The sequence below is a fragment of the Scatophagus argus genome, chromosome 17 (assembly GCF_020382885.2).
Source record: "Scatophagus argus isolate fScaArg1 chromosome 17, fScaArg1.pri, whole genome shotgun sequence".
NCBI classification, from domain to species: Eukaryota; Metazoa; Chordata; class Actinopteri; family Scatophagidae; genus Scatophagus; species Scatophagus argus.
Genome location: NC_058509.1, coordinates 11,712,528 through 11,731,449, shown reverse-complemented (window position 1 = coordinate 11,731,449; position 18,922 = coordinate 11,712,528). Strand labels below are relative to the sequence as shown.

The window sequence follows — 18,922 nt, the reverse complement described above, 5'->3', positions numbered from 1 at the left end:
CTTAATTAAAGAGCTGCTTTAATGGTATGCGGTATCTAACTCCGACGCAGCATGTTGGCTGTTGAGCACGTTGGCCTGTGATTAGGAGACAGAAGGTTGGACAGCAGACGCAATGTTGTAGCTTTGTGCTCCCCTCCCTAAGAAAAGAAAAGAACGATATAAATATGCATTATAATCTGACAGTTTGACTCAGCCTGTAAGAGTTCACCTTCTGTCTTTTCAAAGCTTTATATTGGGGTTTCCAAAAGTTTTCCCTAATTCAGTCGTCAGACGTCAGTGTTAAACTTTTGTGTCTTGTGCCCCCTCAAAACCAAAGCAGCTGAGACCCCTTGGCACAGACTGCACCTGTCAAAGAGTTGTTTCTTCAGTTCGTAACGTTTCTGCCTTGTTGTCCTGATGATTTCTGCACTACCTTTCAGAAACGGTTTCCAACCCCTGACTCTCAGGTATGGAGCTGCTACATTAGCCCATGTTAGACCTCTGTTTGAAAAGATTTTGCCCTGAGTAGTTCTCTTCAGACATGCAGAAAACTCATAAATGTCAAGTGTAAACTTGAGCAAACATCCTGAAAAAGGACGTTTAATTCCTGCGCTACTGTGTGTTGTTGTTGGCTGCGGGGCCATGTCGGACAAAATATATTCCTGTTTATGCCTTTTGCCGTTAAAGGGAGCCTAGTCGTCTGCAGACCCCACTTCGAGAACTGCTGCTGCTCCATATTCCCTCAATGATCACTCAGTAGCCATAACAGACCTCAGCAGCACTGGGCTGTGAAGGCACACAGCATGCCTCACTCTCTCCTCCTTCCATCAGTCGGCATGTGGCCCCGGGTGCTGCACTGCCATTCTCTCCGGGTCCCTGTGGCCCTCCAGTCGGCTTCTGATAGAGTGAGAGCCCATTTACATGCCCTGTTAGCCACCAAAGATGTCCCTGTTGTGATGGAGCCGCACACATACCGGCGTTATCGTGTCAGCTCGACAGTAAACACGGACAAGCATAGCCTAGATACAGGAGCACAGGGACATGTGCAGCCATGTCTCAGACACAGACATACGGGCAGCTCTCAAAGAGCTTGACGACAAGGGATGTTGGGGCTGGCAATTTTGGTTTCAAGTGCCATTCTGGGAGTATCAACAAAGTAGAAAGCTAGAGGTTATTGTTTGGCTGCTGTCATTGTTTTTTGTCTTATTTGAAGTGAAATCTGAGTTCCTACTTACTTACACTGAGAGATTCTGTGTTGCATTGTGAGGTTTTGGCCTACATGTGCACCCTGACTATGTAACTGTGGTTGACAGTGGGTTAGAGATTGATGTTTGGTTTTAGGTTCAGGTCTGGCACAGCTTTGAGCAGTCAAGGAACGCAATTTTCAACAAACCACTAACTTCAGCAGGCTCTCCCATTAAACTGGTATGTGAGGCTTGGTGAGCGCACAGCTTTGGCCGGTAGCTGTCCGGTTCAGAACTGAAGCACGACAGAAGCCTTATATTTCGGTTTTACAGCTACCTGAGGGACCTATATGTCAATAGGAATGCACACACACATGCGAAAACAAGTTTTATTAGCCACAGCAAACCTGGCTTGCCCAGATAAATATTATTTTTTATCCCTACAGGGTCTTAAAAATCAGTGATGGAAATGGAGTGTTGCAACACAAGAGTAAATGAAAAGTGAGAAGGTAAAATATGGCAGCCTTGATTTGCACTATAAGTCATGAGCCACATAAACTGATGGAATTAAACTTGAGCACACTTTGGTGTTTTGTTTTAAATAAGTGAAACATAATCCAGGAAATCAGATTAGCGCAAAGAGGCAGAGATGGAGAGGCAGCTTGAAGTACTTTTTGGAAGAGGAGGGGTGCCTGCCCTCGCTTATTGAGTTGCATCACATGTGAGATCCTGATGATCTGCTTGATTCTGCCTACTGTTTGGCATCCTCTCACCACCTCCCGAGGTGCAACCTTGCCAGTGTTTGAGATGTGTTTCTGACTCCTCTTGCCTTTCAGAGTCCACCCCCTCTCCCCTTGCATCTTGTTATCTTTCTCTCATTACCTCACTCTCTTACATTTGCTTTCTCACACATGCGACCTTACTGTCTTGCTCATTTTAGCTTCTCTCTGTGCCCCATCTCTTACACTTTGTTCTCACCTGCTCAGTCTCATTTTGCGGCTCAGCCTGCCATCTTCTCTCTCACTCTCTGTTCTTGCTCCCTGAGGGACATAGAGGTATGTAAATTGTTTTTTTCCTCGATAGATGCCCAGCATGCTATCTGTCCATCTTAATGACCCCCCCCCCCCCTTTTTTTATGCAACTAAACGCTCACAATTGTGGCATTAAAATAACACCAAAAACTTCAGGGCCTAAAGTTTCTTGTCATCTCTCTCACTTTCTGTCTTTCTGTGCTAACAGCCTATTGAAAATGCCTATAGGAAAAAAAGCACCACTGTACTGTTATCCTTGCTTGCAGTACACACTGATGCACCTGTCCTTCGGCAGCTTGAGGTTAGATTAATTTGCAGTTCCAAATGAGATGGATGTTGCCTTGCTTAATTGCTCCCTGTGGTATGAAGTTAATTAAAACAGCAGGTAGGTACTGAAGGTGCGATGGGAAGGTGCCAGACAGTCAGACAAACTTAGGTGGGTGAGTAGAGATCTCAGAGGTACTGCTGCCATGTTCTGCTCTTTAGTTTACTGATTGTTGCCTCAGGCTAAGTTCAGAGGCAGGCAACTCTTTGATTTGTGCAAAAATGAAAATAAATAAGAGAAACTGATGGGAAAAGTTATTTTGAAATTTGCTCTGCGAGGAACTGTGATCCCTCAGCAGTTGTGCAAGGGAATACAATCACCGATGTGCCGACCTATTACCCTGTACTTCTGAAACTGTATATGTTTTGTCCCTAAGGCACAACCCTGAGTCTATCCATTTGGATATGCATCGGTTTTAAGCGGAGAGCATCCGCAGGCGTGTTTTTCGGTCCAAGTCTAGACTTTATGTGGAGTGAAGCAGCCCTAGATGACCTAGAAACTGATATGGTTCCCTCTGCGTGCTCGCTCTGCCCGCTGCATTCCAGCTGTGGTACTGCTGCAGAGCTCTGTAAATATTAGGTGAGAGGTTAACCGGTTCTCTTGCTCCGCCTGCGTGTGTTTGTGGTATTTAGCATCTCTCAGCTAAGAACCTCTTAGCCTCTGAGCCTACAAACCCAACAGGATAAATGGTTAGATATTCTCTAAGGCTTTCTGCACTCCAGCTGTCTGATGGCTTTGAGCTGACTTCACATTTTAGAGTTGGGTACTTTGTAAGGATTTCCAAGCTGTGAGCAGGTGTTAGGGTCTTCTTGACCCTTTACAGCTGTTGTTCTGCATATGTGTCAAAGCCGGTGTATGATTTATGGCATGTATGAACGTGCTGTAGAATTTTGCTGATTTTCACTGCTGCGTTGCTGTGTCAGTTTTAATTTTTCTCTAAGGCTTGTCTGTGGCGTTTTCACGCCAGCTGCATTCTGATGTTTCAGTGTGACCCAGGTGCTAAACACAGGTTTTCTTCAGCTGTAACCTCATTATGGCTGTGTGTATGTGTACCTCGGTATCAGCTCTTTAGGCGGTCTGTCATAGTATGGATCACTGCTTGATCTCTGTGTTTGGTGCTCATTCACAGACGGTTGCTGTCACACGCCCCTGCCCACCACTCCATCTATCCATCCGTGCACATCTGTATCTCTTGATCCATGCATCTGTGAATCCATCCATACATCCGTGCCCTTTTTTTCTTCTTTTTACATGGAAATATGATCATATGCTCTACCAATGCTTGATCAGTTGCACACGTGGATCTTTGCTAAAATCCCCCTGTGATTTCAAAGGAATTAATGTTAGAAAAGTGTGCGTGTGTGATTTTCTTTAGGCCTTATCATATGCACTTCCCCCTGAAAGCTCACCCACTACTGTCTTCAGTGAGTGTGAGTCAATGGAGGTGCCCCAGTTTTTTGCAGTGCTCTACTCTCCTGACAGTGTACACTTGACTTTTGGGACACACAGAAATGTTGACCCATTAGTTCACAGACGTTTTTGTCTGATGTGGTAATGAGTTTTCTGTTTGATGTTAGATCTGGGGTGTAAAGGGATTTTCATCATCACTGTGTGTGTGTGTGTGTGTGTGTGTGTGTGTGTGTGTGTGTGTTGATCGCCACGTTGCTGCAGTGTTTGCTGTTTAGCACATTGTGTGTTACACAGAAAGTTTATGAAATGATAGTTTAATCCAACCAGTAGCTTACACCCAAATGTATCAGGTTATATTCAGGGCCGACAGGAACTAGGACATTAGACTCCCTGCTCTGCTTCACTTATATTTAAAGTAAAACAAAGAAAAGTGGAGTACACTTAAAGGAAACAGGCATCATCATATTAAAAAGCAAAGCAAACAATTTCTGGTAGATTAACGTAATCTTTTAACTGATGTTAACTCGGTTACACCAAGATGTATCACTCCGTATGATGTGAAAAAAAGGTAATGTCAGTTGAAGTAGTTTATCTTGTTGTCTGTCACTTGAGGCTGCACCTCCACACCTGAAATTATTAAAAAGAAATGACCTTACCAGACCTCCTCGTCTGTGCTTGAGACTAATGACTTGAGATAGACTAGCCACCATTGGCACAACACACCTGAATCTCCAACTGCTCTGTTGGCAGTTGAGTTGCATTATGGGTAATGTAGATGGCGGGTTTTGGCAAATGAGCAAGAATTTAAAAGATAATATCTGCTGTTCATTTTTAAAAAGTGGTTCATTGTTATTGCGACAGAGTTGTAGGGTTGCAGTCCTAAATCAGTGGAGTACTCTTTGAACAACCAGTCCCTTAGGATTCTTCCTCTTCAGAATCAGCACATGCTTGGGGACTCTGTGGTCGACTTTTCAAACCCCTAATGCGCCCTTTTTTGTAAATGCTGCAGACTGTGCTTGAAGGAATTACCTTCACTTAATGATTGTTAAAAAATGTTAAGAATTTGGAAGGCAAGGAACTGAAATTGAAAACCTTTGTATTAAAACATGATCACATTGATTTCTTTACATGTAATTTATAAGACAACATTACAGATAATATACAAGCATACACACAGTAGGCCCAAGAAGTGTCTCAGTGTTAATTAGTGTCTTTGCTGGTTGGACACTGGGACGGGCACTGTGGTCCATTCAGTGGCTGTCAGCCCAGTATTACATTCAATAAACCTCTATAAAGTGACAGAGGATGTTAAGATTAAAGAGAATTAAGGATTGGACCGACTGATCTGCTCTGTTGGGTTCATATGCAGTCGTCTCTGTGTGTGTGTGTTTGATTGTGAGCCATGAGTCATTATGTTGTATGTTATGTTGTAGCCAGGGTCCAAAACAGAGGTTGGCCCCATGTCATCTCTCTCTGTCTCTCAGGCGCACACACAACAATGATCTTGTCAGCGCTGTTCCTTGATGACAGTGGACAGCACATGCTGATGACTGGGGATTCAGTGAGGTGAACCAGAAATAAAACTACCCTGTTTTGCTGAATATGACATGGGGGGGAGTGACATTCTTTCTAAGAAACCTACAAAGTTATTTCTTATTTTACAATCACTCCATTGCCAGAACACTGTCTCTGTCTCTTCCTTTTTTTTTCCTTGAGCTCGCTTTCTGTTTTTGCTGATTATGGAGCACTAATGTTCCTAGATTTTTTTGATTGCTTAGAAAATGACTCGCTTAGACTTAATTTATTTTCAGTCGCTGAAGGGAAAGTAAAAGTACAGTACATGCTCAGAGGGTGCTGGCAAAATGTGTACCTGTGTGTGTGTGTAACCTTTGATGGTGTTGCTGCCTCGCAGTGCTTTGCTACAAAAACACCTTTAGATAGTAGTTCCCTTTAGCACTTTCCACACTTGTTTGTTTATGGCTCGAGAATGGTTGTTCATTTCAAGCTATTGTTATGTTTGGAGGACTTGAGGGTAGACTGAAGGGAGAGATACAGTTGTTACAGAGCAGCTGCTGCGCACTGTTAAACAACAGGTCCTGAGAGTGACCAGATATGAAACCGCAACCCTGAAATTAAGATCTAAATTTGTTTTGTTAAAAATCACAACAGTGGTTAGGAAATGGGGACTGTAGTGCGGTAAAGGCATGGGGGTTGAGGTATCATTCCCACCGAACATCTCACAACGGCATGAGACATTGCTAAACGTGTTGCATAATTAATGTATGGGCTGCGATTAAGGATTTGAACCCATTCTGTCACGATGCGGATCTGTGCGATGTCAACGTTCCACAGCAGTGTTTTCCATTAGACTAGTCGAGGCTCTCTCTCTCTCTCGAGAGGAGACTGAGGAGGAGTGGAGGGCCTCTCATAACATGCCAAGGTCACCATCTCGCTCGTTCCCTTTTCTGCGGAACTGCAAGCCTTGGATTGAAGGTGTGTTGCTTTATGCTAGGCCTGCCTCTTAGTGTCTGGATAAATCAAAACACAGAAGGACATCGGGGAAATGAGACACGTTGATATCTCCCTCTCTCACTTTTACTTTTACTTTTACTTGCTCCTTGTTTCTGTCTTTGTGTCTTCCATGTAAGACTTTACTAGCCGATGCCCCTTTCCTTCATGTATCATTTTCAACTTGTATTATCATCCCTCTATCACTCTTTCTGCCTCCTCTCCAGCCTTCACTACTATGCTGTCACCAGAGCTTTTCATCTGAACTGCATATACATACTGTCCAGTTTCTGCTCCTGGGTGCCCACATATCGACCAGTTTCTGTAAGCTCCAACCGGCCAGCAGGAAAAAAAGCATAATCCCCCTCACACCCTGACGCTGCCTTTCATCGCTTGTTAACAACAAGTAAACGTGATCTGTGCCTGGGTAATTTATCTGGAAAACAACCTAGACTTCTTCTGCTGCCCAGCAAAGCCTCGCTCGGGGGTATGGAAGAACGACAGGTGAAGCTTAACCAGAGATGTCATGCACAGCTTGTATTTTCTTTACAAGGGGCGATGTTTCAACATGCCCTCGTCCTCCATCAATTTCTTGTGTCTTTTTTCTGCCACCAGTCTTTGACAGCATGAAAAAAAGAAGTTTATCTGAATTTCTAATGAGCGATCATAAAAGCAAATATACACTTCATCAAACATTTCTGCCTGATGACGCAATGTAAGAAAAAGGTGAAGCATTTCTGTTGCAAAGACGCCCATAGGACAATCCGTTCCTGTCGTTGTGTGCTTATCAGTGTTTTTGCTTCTTGTCATTCCTGTCAGTCATGTTGTTGTGTCTATAGACACAGGTTTTCTCTGCCATCTGAGAACAAGAATCAAGGAGCATTTGTTGTCTCTCACACTGGTACCATTGTGTTGGGATTCTGTTTCTGTCTGTGGCCTGAGCAGATTCCCCATCTGGAAACCACCTGCCTTACCCCGTGTCACCCCTGCTAGTCTGCACTGGCCACACATCAGTGTTTTCTATTTGCTGTGGACGTTTCATGTTGTCATTGTGCCTAACCCTTGTCTTATTTCCTGCTATGTTAAAAACTGAAGAATAAAACAGTACAGTTCAGCTCAGTCACGCTCAGTGTGCCTCTCTATTGAGAGTAGAGAGGTATTGTAATGGCGGACAAGCTGGGTTTAATGTTGCCTTCGGGGCTTGTTGCTGTGTCTGTTCTTTTGTTGTCTGGAGGCGAAGCTTAACACTCTGTGTGTTTGTATTTTGTGTGTGTGTGTGTGTGTGTCCAGCTCGTGTGGCAGCATTTTCCAGCTCAGACAGTTCTGTGGAAGAAAGGCACAGGAAATACCAATGGCATTTTTACAATAACTGGAAAGCTGTCAGATGTATGACAGTCTTTGTTATGTACACGAGTTTCTTACAAACACAGCAGCAGGTTTCAAAAGTAGATTTTAGTACAAATGAACACGCCTCTCCTGAACTGAATGTGGAACGTGAGCCACTTCCTGCCAATATCTACATGTGAGCTGATCCATTTCCTGTTGACAGAGAAAAAGTGAAGAGAAAGGTCAAGACATGCAGGAACAACCTCACAACCTGATGTAATGTGGTTAGCCATTAATGTTTTTCAGTATCAATTACAGGGCAGGCTGGCAAGTGGAACATGTCGTGTCTGATGTCTGTTTCCATACAATCGGTGAATAGATGTATGGGGGGCTGCTAGATTACATCATCCAATGACATCGTACCCACAGAAATGAAAGCCTGGCCTGAGGAATGCCCTCCTCTTGTGTTTTTCTTCCCCTCTTGCTTCACCCTCGGTCTCTCTTGTACATACATGTGGGTAACATGCAGTTAACCCATAAAAGGCAAAAATGAAGTGCTTTAAATCCTATGCCCCAGTCCATAAATAGCCTGACTTGTGAAGTCCCCACCCACAGTTTTACTATAACTTTACAATAATAAAGCAGCCACTAGCAAAGCCTCAATGAATGACTTTGCAGGACTCAGCTTAGGCTCGCAGTAAGGATGAAAGTGTTTCAGCCGCGGCCAGTCACCACACTGCTAGGGTGGAGGCCGAGCTGGCACCGACCCTGGCTCGTGACTGACCAGGCAGGCAGGCAGGGCTGGAGGCTGTCAGTGGGTAAACACAGGGAGGGGAGGGCATGGGTGTAGCATATGGTTAAAAAATGGATAAATAAATAATAGCTGTGGAGATCAGGAGGCTGAGGGCAGAGTTTAGGGGTTAGCAAATTAATGGGTGAGCCCAAAGACAAGGCACGGGACATCTGTCAGGAGAGGGGAGGGCATTGTGGTGAAAGGGTGTGGCATGCATAAAGTGGAGGTTGGGCAAAGAGTCACAGTGGGAATGACAGTACTCCAGCAGGCAAGAAAGACAGAATTAAGTGGAAAATACTTTTGAAATCAGCCCAGTGTCGTTTTCGTCGCAGGCCTGAGCTCATGTGTTGTGGCTGTGTGCAGCGGCGTGATACTGATGAGCCGTTGGTGCCGCTGCAGTCAGTCAGTCAGTATTGTGGATAGCCAAAGAGCACTGAGCAGGGAGGAACAGAGTTAAGGCGAAGCCAGGCCCCTGAAGCTACCCAAGACATGTGTGCCGGTGGGCTGTGTTTGCGTGTGTGTGTGCGTAGAATTAAGAATAGCTTGATGTATAGCCACAGCTGGGGAGGGGGGGCTGTGGAAGGGGATGGAGAGACAGCTGGCAGAGCAAAGGGTGAGTGTAACGAGGAGTGAGTGTGACAACCACAGTGACTCCTTTGTTCCCTCTCACTTGTGCCAGTCACAGCGAGTAGATGGCCGATCTCTGAAGTGACTGAATCCTTTCACCTAGACCAGATACACAGTGTACTTTTAAACTAGCCCTCTCCTTGCGTGTGTGTGTGTGTGTGTGTGTGTGTGTGTGTGTGCACGTTTGTATTTGTGTGACTCCATACCAGAGCTAGCAGTGGCAGCAGGAGATTTCCACAAGAGAACCCATAACGATCTTCCATAATGTCAGTGCTCCTGTAGAGCGCTTATTACGCCCGTGATGATAGTCATCAGCTTCTAACATAATTGTAGCGCCAGCGATGATGAACAGTAGCCTGTTCACTATATGCTTAGGTAATGAGTGTTGCCAAGGGCCTGTGTTCTCCTGAGTTATAGTTTAATAAGAGGAGTAATCTTTGCTCTGGCGGAGAGGAGCGCAGTATGTGAGCAGTAGTCCTGTGTGGTTTCTGGAGCAAACGCTGCCCCTACGTGCGCCGAGTTTATCGAGGTGCAAGGTCACTTGAGACAGCTTATTCCGTCTTTCTTCTATTAAACCTGTCTGGTGTGTGAGCGTTTGCATGGGCCTTTATCTTTCCAAACACATTAATTTTCACTCCACCGATTGCCAGTGGCCTTTAAATAATAGACCAGTGGATGGAGGATGTACTCCGTGGCTTATTCCTCTCCACTATTTAAAAGGTGCTCTTTTTCTCTAAAAGCTCTACACCAAAGCGTCCACTCTCTTGGCACCATTTAGCTTTCCAGTGATATATATATATTTTTTCAGGAGTTCAATAAGCCTTTTCAGCGCCTGACTTCTTCCTCTGAGTATCTGAACCATTTAGTTCAAGTAGGACAAGTAAAAATAGCCACAAATCAATCCCAAATGTTCTCGGGCGCTTCGCACATCTCGATCTAGGCTAGCACAACCCAACAGGGGATAGAGTGACACTGCATTCAAAGCTGGGAAGAATGACTGGCAGACTTGCACTTCGGAGGAGGGCTGTTCATTAAAAATGTGACTGGTGGCAGTGATTCGGGCCTTGACACACTTTAAAAGCCATTAAAGCGGCAGCGGTGGATTATGGTTTGTTGAGTTATGATGATGATATGACCTTTTGGTTATTACATGCTCCAGTAGAGATGGTAATCCTCTGAGCTATTGAATTTAGCTAAGTGAAGACCATGTTTCCATTAAGAGATGTATATGATGTGTAACGCTGCAGCAGCTGTTAATGGCAGATCAAATTATTGATACTGCAGACATGTCATATACTGTAAAAGTGCTGTGTGATTTCATAAGAGGGAGGGTGAATAAAAGACTTGTAGGGCTAAAGAGTAATGTGCATTCATTAGCAGGCAGGCAAAGAGCAATTATAGATCTTCGGATTGTTTTAAGGTGCTAAGGTGTACCATTTTTGTTTTTTGTTTTTTTTTTCTTCAGATCAATTACAAGCATGTCAAGTAAACCTTTTACAAACATTAGTTATTTTATTTTTTAAAGAATATCCTAGTATTTACATCAAATAAAAATCTTATTTTTTTTATCTTAATGATGAAACACTCTCAGCTCTCACTCTTATTTAATATCTTGAAAGGCAGTCACTTAAACAGCATGTGTGACCTACAGCATCAGCTCACATTAGCAGGACCGAGGACTTAAAGTTGATCCAGGTACTGATGTTAATGTTGCTTCAGACCTAATAGTAGTGACTGAATTGTGACACAAGAGTTCTGCATGGTTTATTTCAAACTTTTATGCTGTCTCATTCATACATGAAAATGACTGCAATATTTGTAGGGAACAGCAGGGAGCTGCACTGCATCAAAACAAGCACTCCTAATTCCTCCCTAATTTAAATAACCAAATGACAAAACTGTGTTACACTGCATGACAGTTCAGAGATGAAAGCCACAGTTCAGTAAACCAAAATGAAAACATGTCAGGATAAAAGAAATTATTCTAGTTGAGGAAGACAAAACACATCAATGGTGCCAAAAAATTGATCATCTTGAAGAGTGAACGGTAAACGCTGCTTATTTATGCAACTGCTTTGCCGAGAGAACATCTGTAGTGGGATCCTATCACAACCATATCGGACAACATTTCAGATACTCATGAAATTCAGCATCTTGTTTTTCGACACACGCAGCATGCAGAAGCAGTGCTATAGCAGCAGTGTTCCTTGTGTGTATAGGCTTCGTCATACTATGCTGACCCTCTTCTCACAAGGCACCAAATGTGCCGCTGTGCGTTTGAGTTTCATGGGAAAATCTGCAATGCAATGCAAACACTTGTTGAATATGCTCTACTTCCTGTGTGTGTGTGCGTCTGTATGGGTCTCCCTGATAGGAAATCTTCTGAAAGCAATCCTGGTTGTGTATGTTTGTCTAAACGCTGAACAAAATGAAAGCCGGGACCTTGGTGGCTCAGCAATCATTTGCAATGGAAATTCTCTGACCCGGGACGCTCAATCCTTCACATCCCATTTAACTCGATGGAGCACATGCCAGCCCTGCCAGGGCTGTGAGTAGAGGGAGTTAAGCTCCTATAATGTAACAAAGCGGGTCAGAAAAAGCTTTGTAGTCATTTGTAGTTTTAAACCCCATCAAGACTGCAGTCAAAACTGTGATGCTTTTTGTAGCACTCAAAAACAAGAAAATGCCCCCATGTATAACATTTTGTTCGGCAGGTGACAGTGGCTGGTGGATACCTCAGATGTAATTGGTGATTATAATACATCATCTTTGTGTCTTTACAAAGCTGTAGATTAGCCAAATTTTCAAGACATCCATATTATCTCTTTCCATGGTAGAAAGTTAATTTTGAAAATCCCTGATTACCTGATTTGCTTCATCACATTATTTTATAGTTGAAGTTGTTTATTGTTGCATAACTTGGGAGTTTGACTTTGATTGGGCAGGATGATGCAGGCACTAGAAGGCTGTTTTCACATTCGTCTGAGAGCGGGAAGTGTCTTTCTGCTCTCAGTTTAAGATGTGGAAGTACAAGCAGGATTTTGTGACACATCACAGCTAGTTTGGACGTCAGTCGTGGCCCAGTATGTAAATTGAAGAGCTATGTGGAAACTTCAGACCTTCAGCGCGCATACACTGTGAGTCAGGCGACATTTCCGTTGGTTAAACTTTTGAAATGAAACAGTGTTTACATACTTGTGATTTATTTTTATTTTTAATGAGGCATAAAGAGTAGATATATTTGTAAGAGTGAACTTCTCAGACACCAATTTTTATTCCAAGCAGTTTTTTGTTGTTGTTGTTTTTGCAAATCTCAAGACAAGTCTGTAGCGGAGTGATGCTGCATATTCCTCAGCAAACATCAGCGAGGGCTGAATCATCAAGTGTGCTACTCAGACTTCTTGTTCTTAATATTTCTTTCCTCCTTTTCTTGTTTCTGTGACCAATTTTCAGTATCTTAATCTTAACACGGGCACATAACACAGGCCTGTAAAAAAGGACATTTGAGGTACCCATACAGTGAACTTGTTTTCCTGTAAATAAGGCTCAGTTTTAGAACTCACTGCTTTAGTATTAAACTGTCACATATGTAAAACTGTTGCAGCTCACAGTGGATAGTAGACCTGACAGATTCACTAGCCAGTCAGTCCTTCACTCACATGTGAATCAATTATTTTATTTATTTTAATAACAAATTATTAATAAACAATGTAGTTAATAAAGACATGTAACTGACATACATTCTTTTCTTTAGCATCACTCCATCTGTGTTAATTCATTTTGAAGCGAGATGAGTTTAACAAGATGGACATCATAACATCTGAAGATAATACTGTCATTAATCTCTGTATTCTGCCATACTGCCCTAAAATGAGTGAAACTAAGCCTTTAGCTACACTATTGTTCTTGCATAATCCTCACTGCTCTATTCTGGGACTTCCACACAGAAACTCGTGCCTGGCCGGCAGAGAACACCGCTTTTTATGTCAGTTTGTGGGTGTGTGCAGGTCACTTCCCACAGCACCTGCCTGTTTGCTTTTCAATTAGCACACAGAAGACGTACTATCATTATCTTCCTCATGAACAGCAGCGCTAATCCCATTAAGGGATGGAGGATCCCTCAAGAGCTGTGTTTGGTTAGCTGGGAGGTGATAACTGTTGTTTGTGTTTTATGAATGAGGAGCCCTGCAGAGGGGGGTATAAAAGGAAGTTTTACATCTGTTGGCTTTAGCTTATGTATGTACACTTGGTTGGTTGGTGATTGTGTGAGCATCTTTTCCATAATGACCTTTTGTCTGGTGTTTTTTTCCGCTGTCTGGGGTGTAATTTGAGCACTTTTGAGGAAGTGAGTTTTCAATCTTTGTTTTTATTTCATTATTGTGAGTATTATTATTATTGTTGTTAGCATTATTGTTCCTAAACTCTTCATAGAATCTTGAGTTGACCCTGCAGAAGTGGACGATAACGGCCAGTTTTAACACCAAGAGTGTGTGCGGATTTTTGAGAATTTCTATCAAGCGGTTTGATTTTCCAGCTGCTGCTTTTTGGAAGGATTATTTTCATATCTGTTACAGAGTTTATGTGAACCAGACTAGCAGACGTGCGGTGGATAAAACATGCCTATCATGACTCTGTGCTGGGGAAGAGTTATTGATTTGTCCTGCAGTAACACAGTTTGATTAGTTACGCAGTGTGGAAACTGAAGCTAGTCACAACTTAATGGCTGTTTTTTCAATGAAAGCCCAGCTTCATAACCTGGACTGTGGCAATGCTTTTATAGACAAAAGACAGTTTATGTTTATGTGGTTGTTTGCCTTCTGTGAAATGCACCCACATGGAAAGAGAGGGGGTGTGAGAGAGAGAGCGAGAGAGAGAGAGATACTTGGATGTGCTTGCTGTTCTGCTGGAGTAGTCAAGGTCACTTTATGATGGAGGCGTTTTTCTGCTTGTGAATGAAGAATGCTGTGCTGGTCCCTCCTGATGCTACGATGCCTCCCGCCTCCTCTAACACGCACACACACACGCACACACACGCACACACACACACACACAGGCTTCACAGTTGGACAATGGGACTACAGACCTGTTTCCATTACTTGCCTCTCTGGCCAACCAAAAAGCAACATTCATCCTTGCCTTGGTCACATGCCATGTAGGGTTTTTGTGTGGTCCCCCCACACACACACACACGGGGTGGGGGTGATGGCTTTAGGATGGCTTGTTCCTCAAAGCATGCCTCCAGAGGCTCCAGTCATTGTCTGCACTGATCAGTCATGGGGAAGCTCTGGTCAAACCATTCCCTGTTTCTCCCCCCACTCTCTGCCTTCTCTTGAATAATTGCACTTTGATGTTTTGTTTTTCTTCATCACAAGCTGCTGTGTCTTTGGAAACAAGGCACATTTTTGTTGCGTTTCTTTTGACTCTCCTGAGTTTGCTCTAGTTTATAGTACTTGTTTAATATTTCGTGATAATGGGGCAAAAAAGTTTTGCGTTTGATGACAAAGAAGGCAAAGTTTAAGATCCCACAGTGGGAAAATGTGTCTTTTTATTTTTCATGTATTTTGTATCTCCCATGTGGGAACACTAAGAGTCACATAATAGCTGCTTTAATTTTTAAGCAAAATTTGGTGAAAGTTTGTTGAAGAGAATATTGGAATATACAAAATTCATATAACACAAAGTACAATATTGTATATTTCGTAATATGGCATTTGTTTTACCAAGACCTGCAGCCTCTAAGGTTTGTCTTATTTGGTGCATATTATTAGAATGGCTATAGGCAGCAGATTTTGTGTCAGCAGTCCTTTATAAGAAATGTATTTTTAAGATAATATTAAAGGAAGATTGTCAGTCCTGGACTAAATCTGTGCCACGATATGCATTTGGTTCATAGTCTGAATGGTGATTAGATCCATACACTGCTGCTGTAGTATTACCAGCGTAGACACATTTTAGGTTCCAGTCTGTTCCTTTAAACCTCCAGACTCTTCTTTCCAGCTTCATCCTAATGGTCCAGCTATTTAAGTTGATTAAAGACCCCATGGGCCTGCAGCCAGACCAGCCACTGTGGAGTCTTCTGGGGACGCACATAGCATAGCTGACATTTTTATCTCCCTAACTCGCATCTCTAGCTAAGGCAATTTCAAGGTCTAGAAACCGCTGTTATCAACCTCAGAATTTAATCTGAGGTCCGTAAAAGCCTTCTGGTGAGGATCAGAATGGACGAGCGGTTGAATGTGGTGTCTTTCATGGTAACTGTAGCCATATTTGTGATTTGGAAAGCCCTCGTTCCTAATGACCTCAGCCACTTGCCTCTAAAACATATACTAATATGTATTTGCTAATAGCGTCGGCATGTACTCAGCATAGTACATTGGTTTCTCTCGCCACAGCTAGAACCCAGCAGTTCCTGTAATGTTCATGTTTTCTGCTGCTGCTTGAATTTCTGATTGACGATGGACTTTCAAAGACATCATTGAATCGGGCAGTATTTCCATAACTCTCTCCACCTATATCTGTCCGTTCAGACAAAATATACTGTGGAGAGTGTGTGGTTGACCTGAAAAGGCTGCTTCCAACAGGGCTGAGAAGCCTGAGAGCAGAAGGTCACACTGTCAGTGACTCACTACGCCTGTGGGCTCTCTCACACTTACACGCACACACATACACACTCTTTTTCTTACTGGCAGTGAAAAGGCTTCCAGGGTAAACACCTAATTGTGCTCCTCTTTTCTGTTTTTAAGCGCTCACCGCCGACCTTGATGCTGACTGATATTGAGTTATGTAAGGGGGGGAGGATGGCATGTTATTTTTAAATCTACAGAGAAAAGAGATTGTGTTTGAACAGAGCACATAGCCTGTTGTGTTTCAGTTAGCGAGGCAATGGAGGAAAAAACAACATGTGTAATAGTCACCTTACATAACGCTCTTGAATGCGCAAGCTGTAAATGCAGAGGATTAAAATATATACACAGGGGTATTTTAATGGTACAGGTAATGTTTCATAAACACTTAAATATCCCAAAATATAACGATTTGTTATAAACCTCATCTGTGAACGCTGTGTCACCATGTTTGTCTGCTCATTTCTCAGTGTTTTGTAACTTGGATGTTGAATGCTGTAAACACCCAATAAATTCAAATTAAAGTCCAAACTAATTTGGTCATCATTAGTCATTATGCTGATAATGAGATAATGACACCTGGTAGGCAAACACCAACATCTGATTTTCAGATCAACCAGGACCACTTTGTCATGCTTCTTTGACAAATCACTTGTAGCCCTTTGCTGGCCAGCCAGTTTGTGTTTTCTAACGCAAATTGGTTATGTACACCTGTTGTGTGTTATTATAATCATATGGACCTTTTACTGAAAAGAACAGGCTGACATTTTGGGAAATAAACCCCCTCAAAACGATTGTTGTGACTGTACGGTAAATAGCTGAAGCCAGCAGCCGGTTTGCTTAGCTTAGTATAAAAAACTGATAACACGGAAGCTGCTACCATGTTTTTTACCCCGAGGTAAAAAAAAATCTACCCACCAGATTACCATGATAAAACTAGTCTGCTTGTTCAGTCAGACAGGTTGTGACAAATGAGAAGTTAGTAAGCCTTAGGCAGGGCAGATATTGTTTTAGACAGAGGCAGGCTATCTCTCTCCATGTTTCCGGTCTTTATGCTAAGCTTAGCTAACTGATCAGCTAGCTTCAGCTACATATTTACAGACAAGAGTGATATCAGTCATCTCTTACCTAAATAACTGTAATACCTGAATTGAAATAATATTGAAATAAGAGTGAGCATGCAGTTCAGCTTTGCTCTGATGAATAAGCATGTTGGCTGCTTGAAGGTTGATATTGCACACAAGAAAGATCAACAGTTTGTCTGTTTAGCATGTAGGCTACGTTATTCTTGTTACTGTTTACTGTAAGGCGACATACAGGAGTCAATTTCTGAGATCTTGACTTTTTCTTTCTTTAGATTCAAAGTTGTTGGGTCAAGAAACAATAAGCTCTAACGAGTATGAGAGTGAGATGTTTCACCCAATGTGAGAGGTGCTCTGGTAGCCATGCCCGTTTGCTTATGTTGAATATGTCGTTGTATTACAGGCTGTGTTCTACACTACTGATGATCTGAGTATTTTGATCCGCAGTGCTGGTGCTCTGCTGACATTAGCACGGATGTGCTGAGGATTTTATATCAATAAAGACCTTCGTAAAACTTTTAAACTTTGTATGAAGCACTGCAGTAAACCATGCACTTTCTTCACAAGCATTTTAACTGCACGGTCAGTATAAGGTTGCTGTTTTTGGCCGTTTGTTACTACCTATACATGATGCAGGTTTAGTTCATTTCCAACTAAACCTGTGATGCAAAACTACTGTGTTACAACTGAGGAGTCAGTAGCACATTAGCCTGTGTGACCAGGTTCCAGTATTAATATTATTCTAAACTATCACAGCTGATAATAAGAGGATACTTGCACAACTTGGGGACAGTGAGACCTGAATGACAGTGTAACTCTACTTGACATTTCATACAGTAAGATAGGTACAGGAGTGTTTGGTCCAATTAAGGAGCTGCTGTAGCTAGCAGGTTGTTTACCTGTTAACTTTGAATCTGTGGTCTTCACTGCAGACTGTTTACTCCTATGAAAGGTGTGATTTGGACAGTATTTTGCAGAGGGAGGTCTATTCTTAACTGCGATTTGTTACATTTCTATCGTCTGGGGAAAAAAAGGAGGACACGAAAACACACAAAAGGATGCCACATAAATGCATAATTTCTAGAAACTGCAGTATGTTTTGATGGTTTGCATTACTGCCTGACCAGCATGCACACACAGGGATGATGATGATGTGGAAACACATGGCCTGATAATTACTTTACAGGTCATCCCCAAGTAAAACTAATCCAGTTTGCACTTCCTCCTCTGTCGATGACCAACCAGGAAGTCTGGCTCTCTCCATTGTTCTCTTCACTGAGATGTCTACAGTCATGGAGCTTGTGTTTATTTATTTGTGTAAAGGCAACTAGCATATGATAACCACAGGCAGTTCTTTCATGCTCACGGCCAAAGGAGATGGTCATACACCTACTTGTTAGGTCTTGTATTTTGCAAGGTGATGTGCAGTTTGGAAACTAAACATAGCCTAGCTTTCTATTGTCAACAGGAAGCATTGTAACAGACCACTGCATAACCAGTGGAGTTTGACAGTTACAAGTGAAGCATGTTACCTCTCTTCAAGTGGAATAAATTTGGATGTGATTTTGAATAATAGATGATCCCCCGAGGTGTTGTGGAATTATCTTTGCCTGACAACCTCCTCTGCAACTGTAAGAATGTGCACATTCATTTGATTTCTGAAAAATGGCAAAGAAATGGGTTATGAAACACCAATCGACCGATTGACGTCAACGCCTGTCTGATATTATTATTCAGCATCTGCATGTACATTGTACATTTTGGGTTTTCAGCAGACACTGTCATCTAGAGCCATTTAGAGCTGAGTGCCACCATAAGCTCAAATTTCTGAATCACCACCATCACAAGCAACTGGTAGTAATGTGGGCTGGGGTCAGGGGCACAGCTGATGGATAATAGTCTCTCCTGAATAGTACAAACAGTATTTCAGATAAGTCAGACTGGCTTGTTTCTATTAACTGAGAAGGTATTCAGGAAATTATTTATTTATTTATTTTAACTTTTACACAATAGATTGTGAGCCATGTACGCTGT

The 18,922-nt window shown here is 42.6% G+C and overlaps 1 protein-coding gene across 1 annotated transcript in view; it reads left to right on the top strand.

Moving 5' to 3' along the window:
* Positions 1-18,922, top strand: part of elmo1 (engulfment and cell motility 1 (ced-12 homolog, C. elegans)) — a 95,489-nt gene that overhangs the window by 691 nt on the left and 75,876 nt on the right. The window lies entirely within an intron of this gene.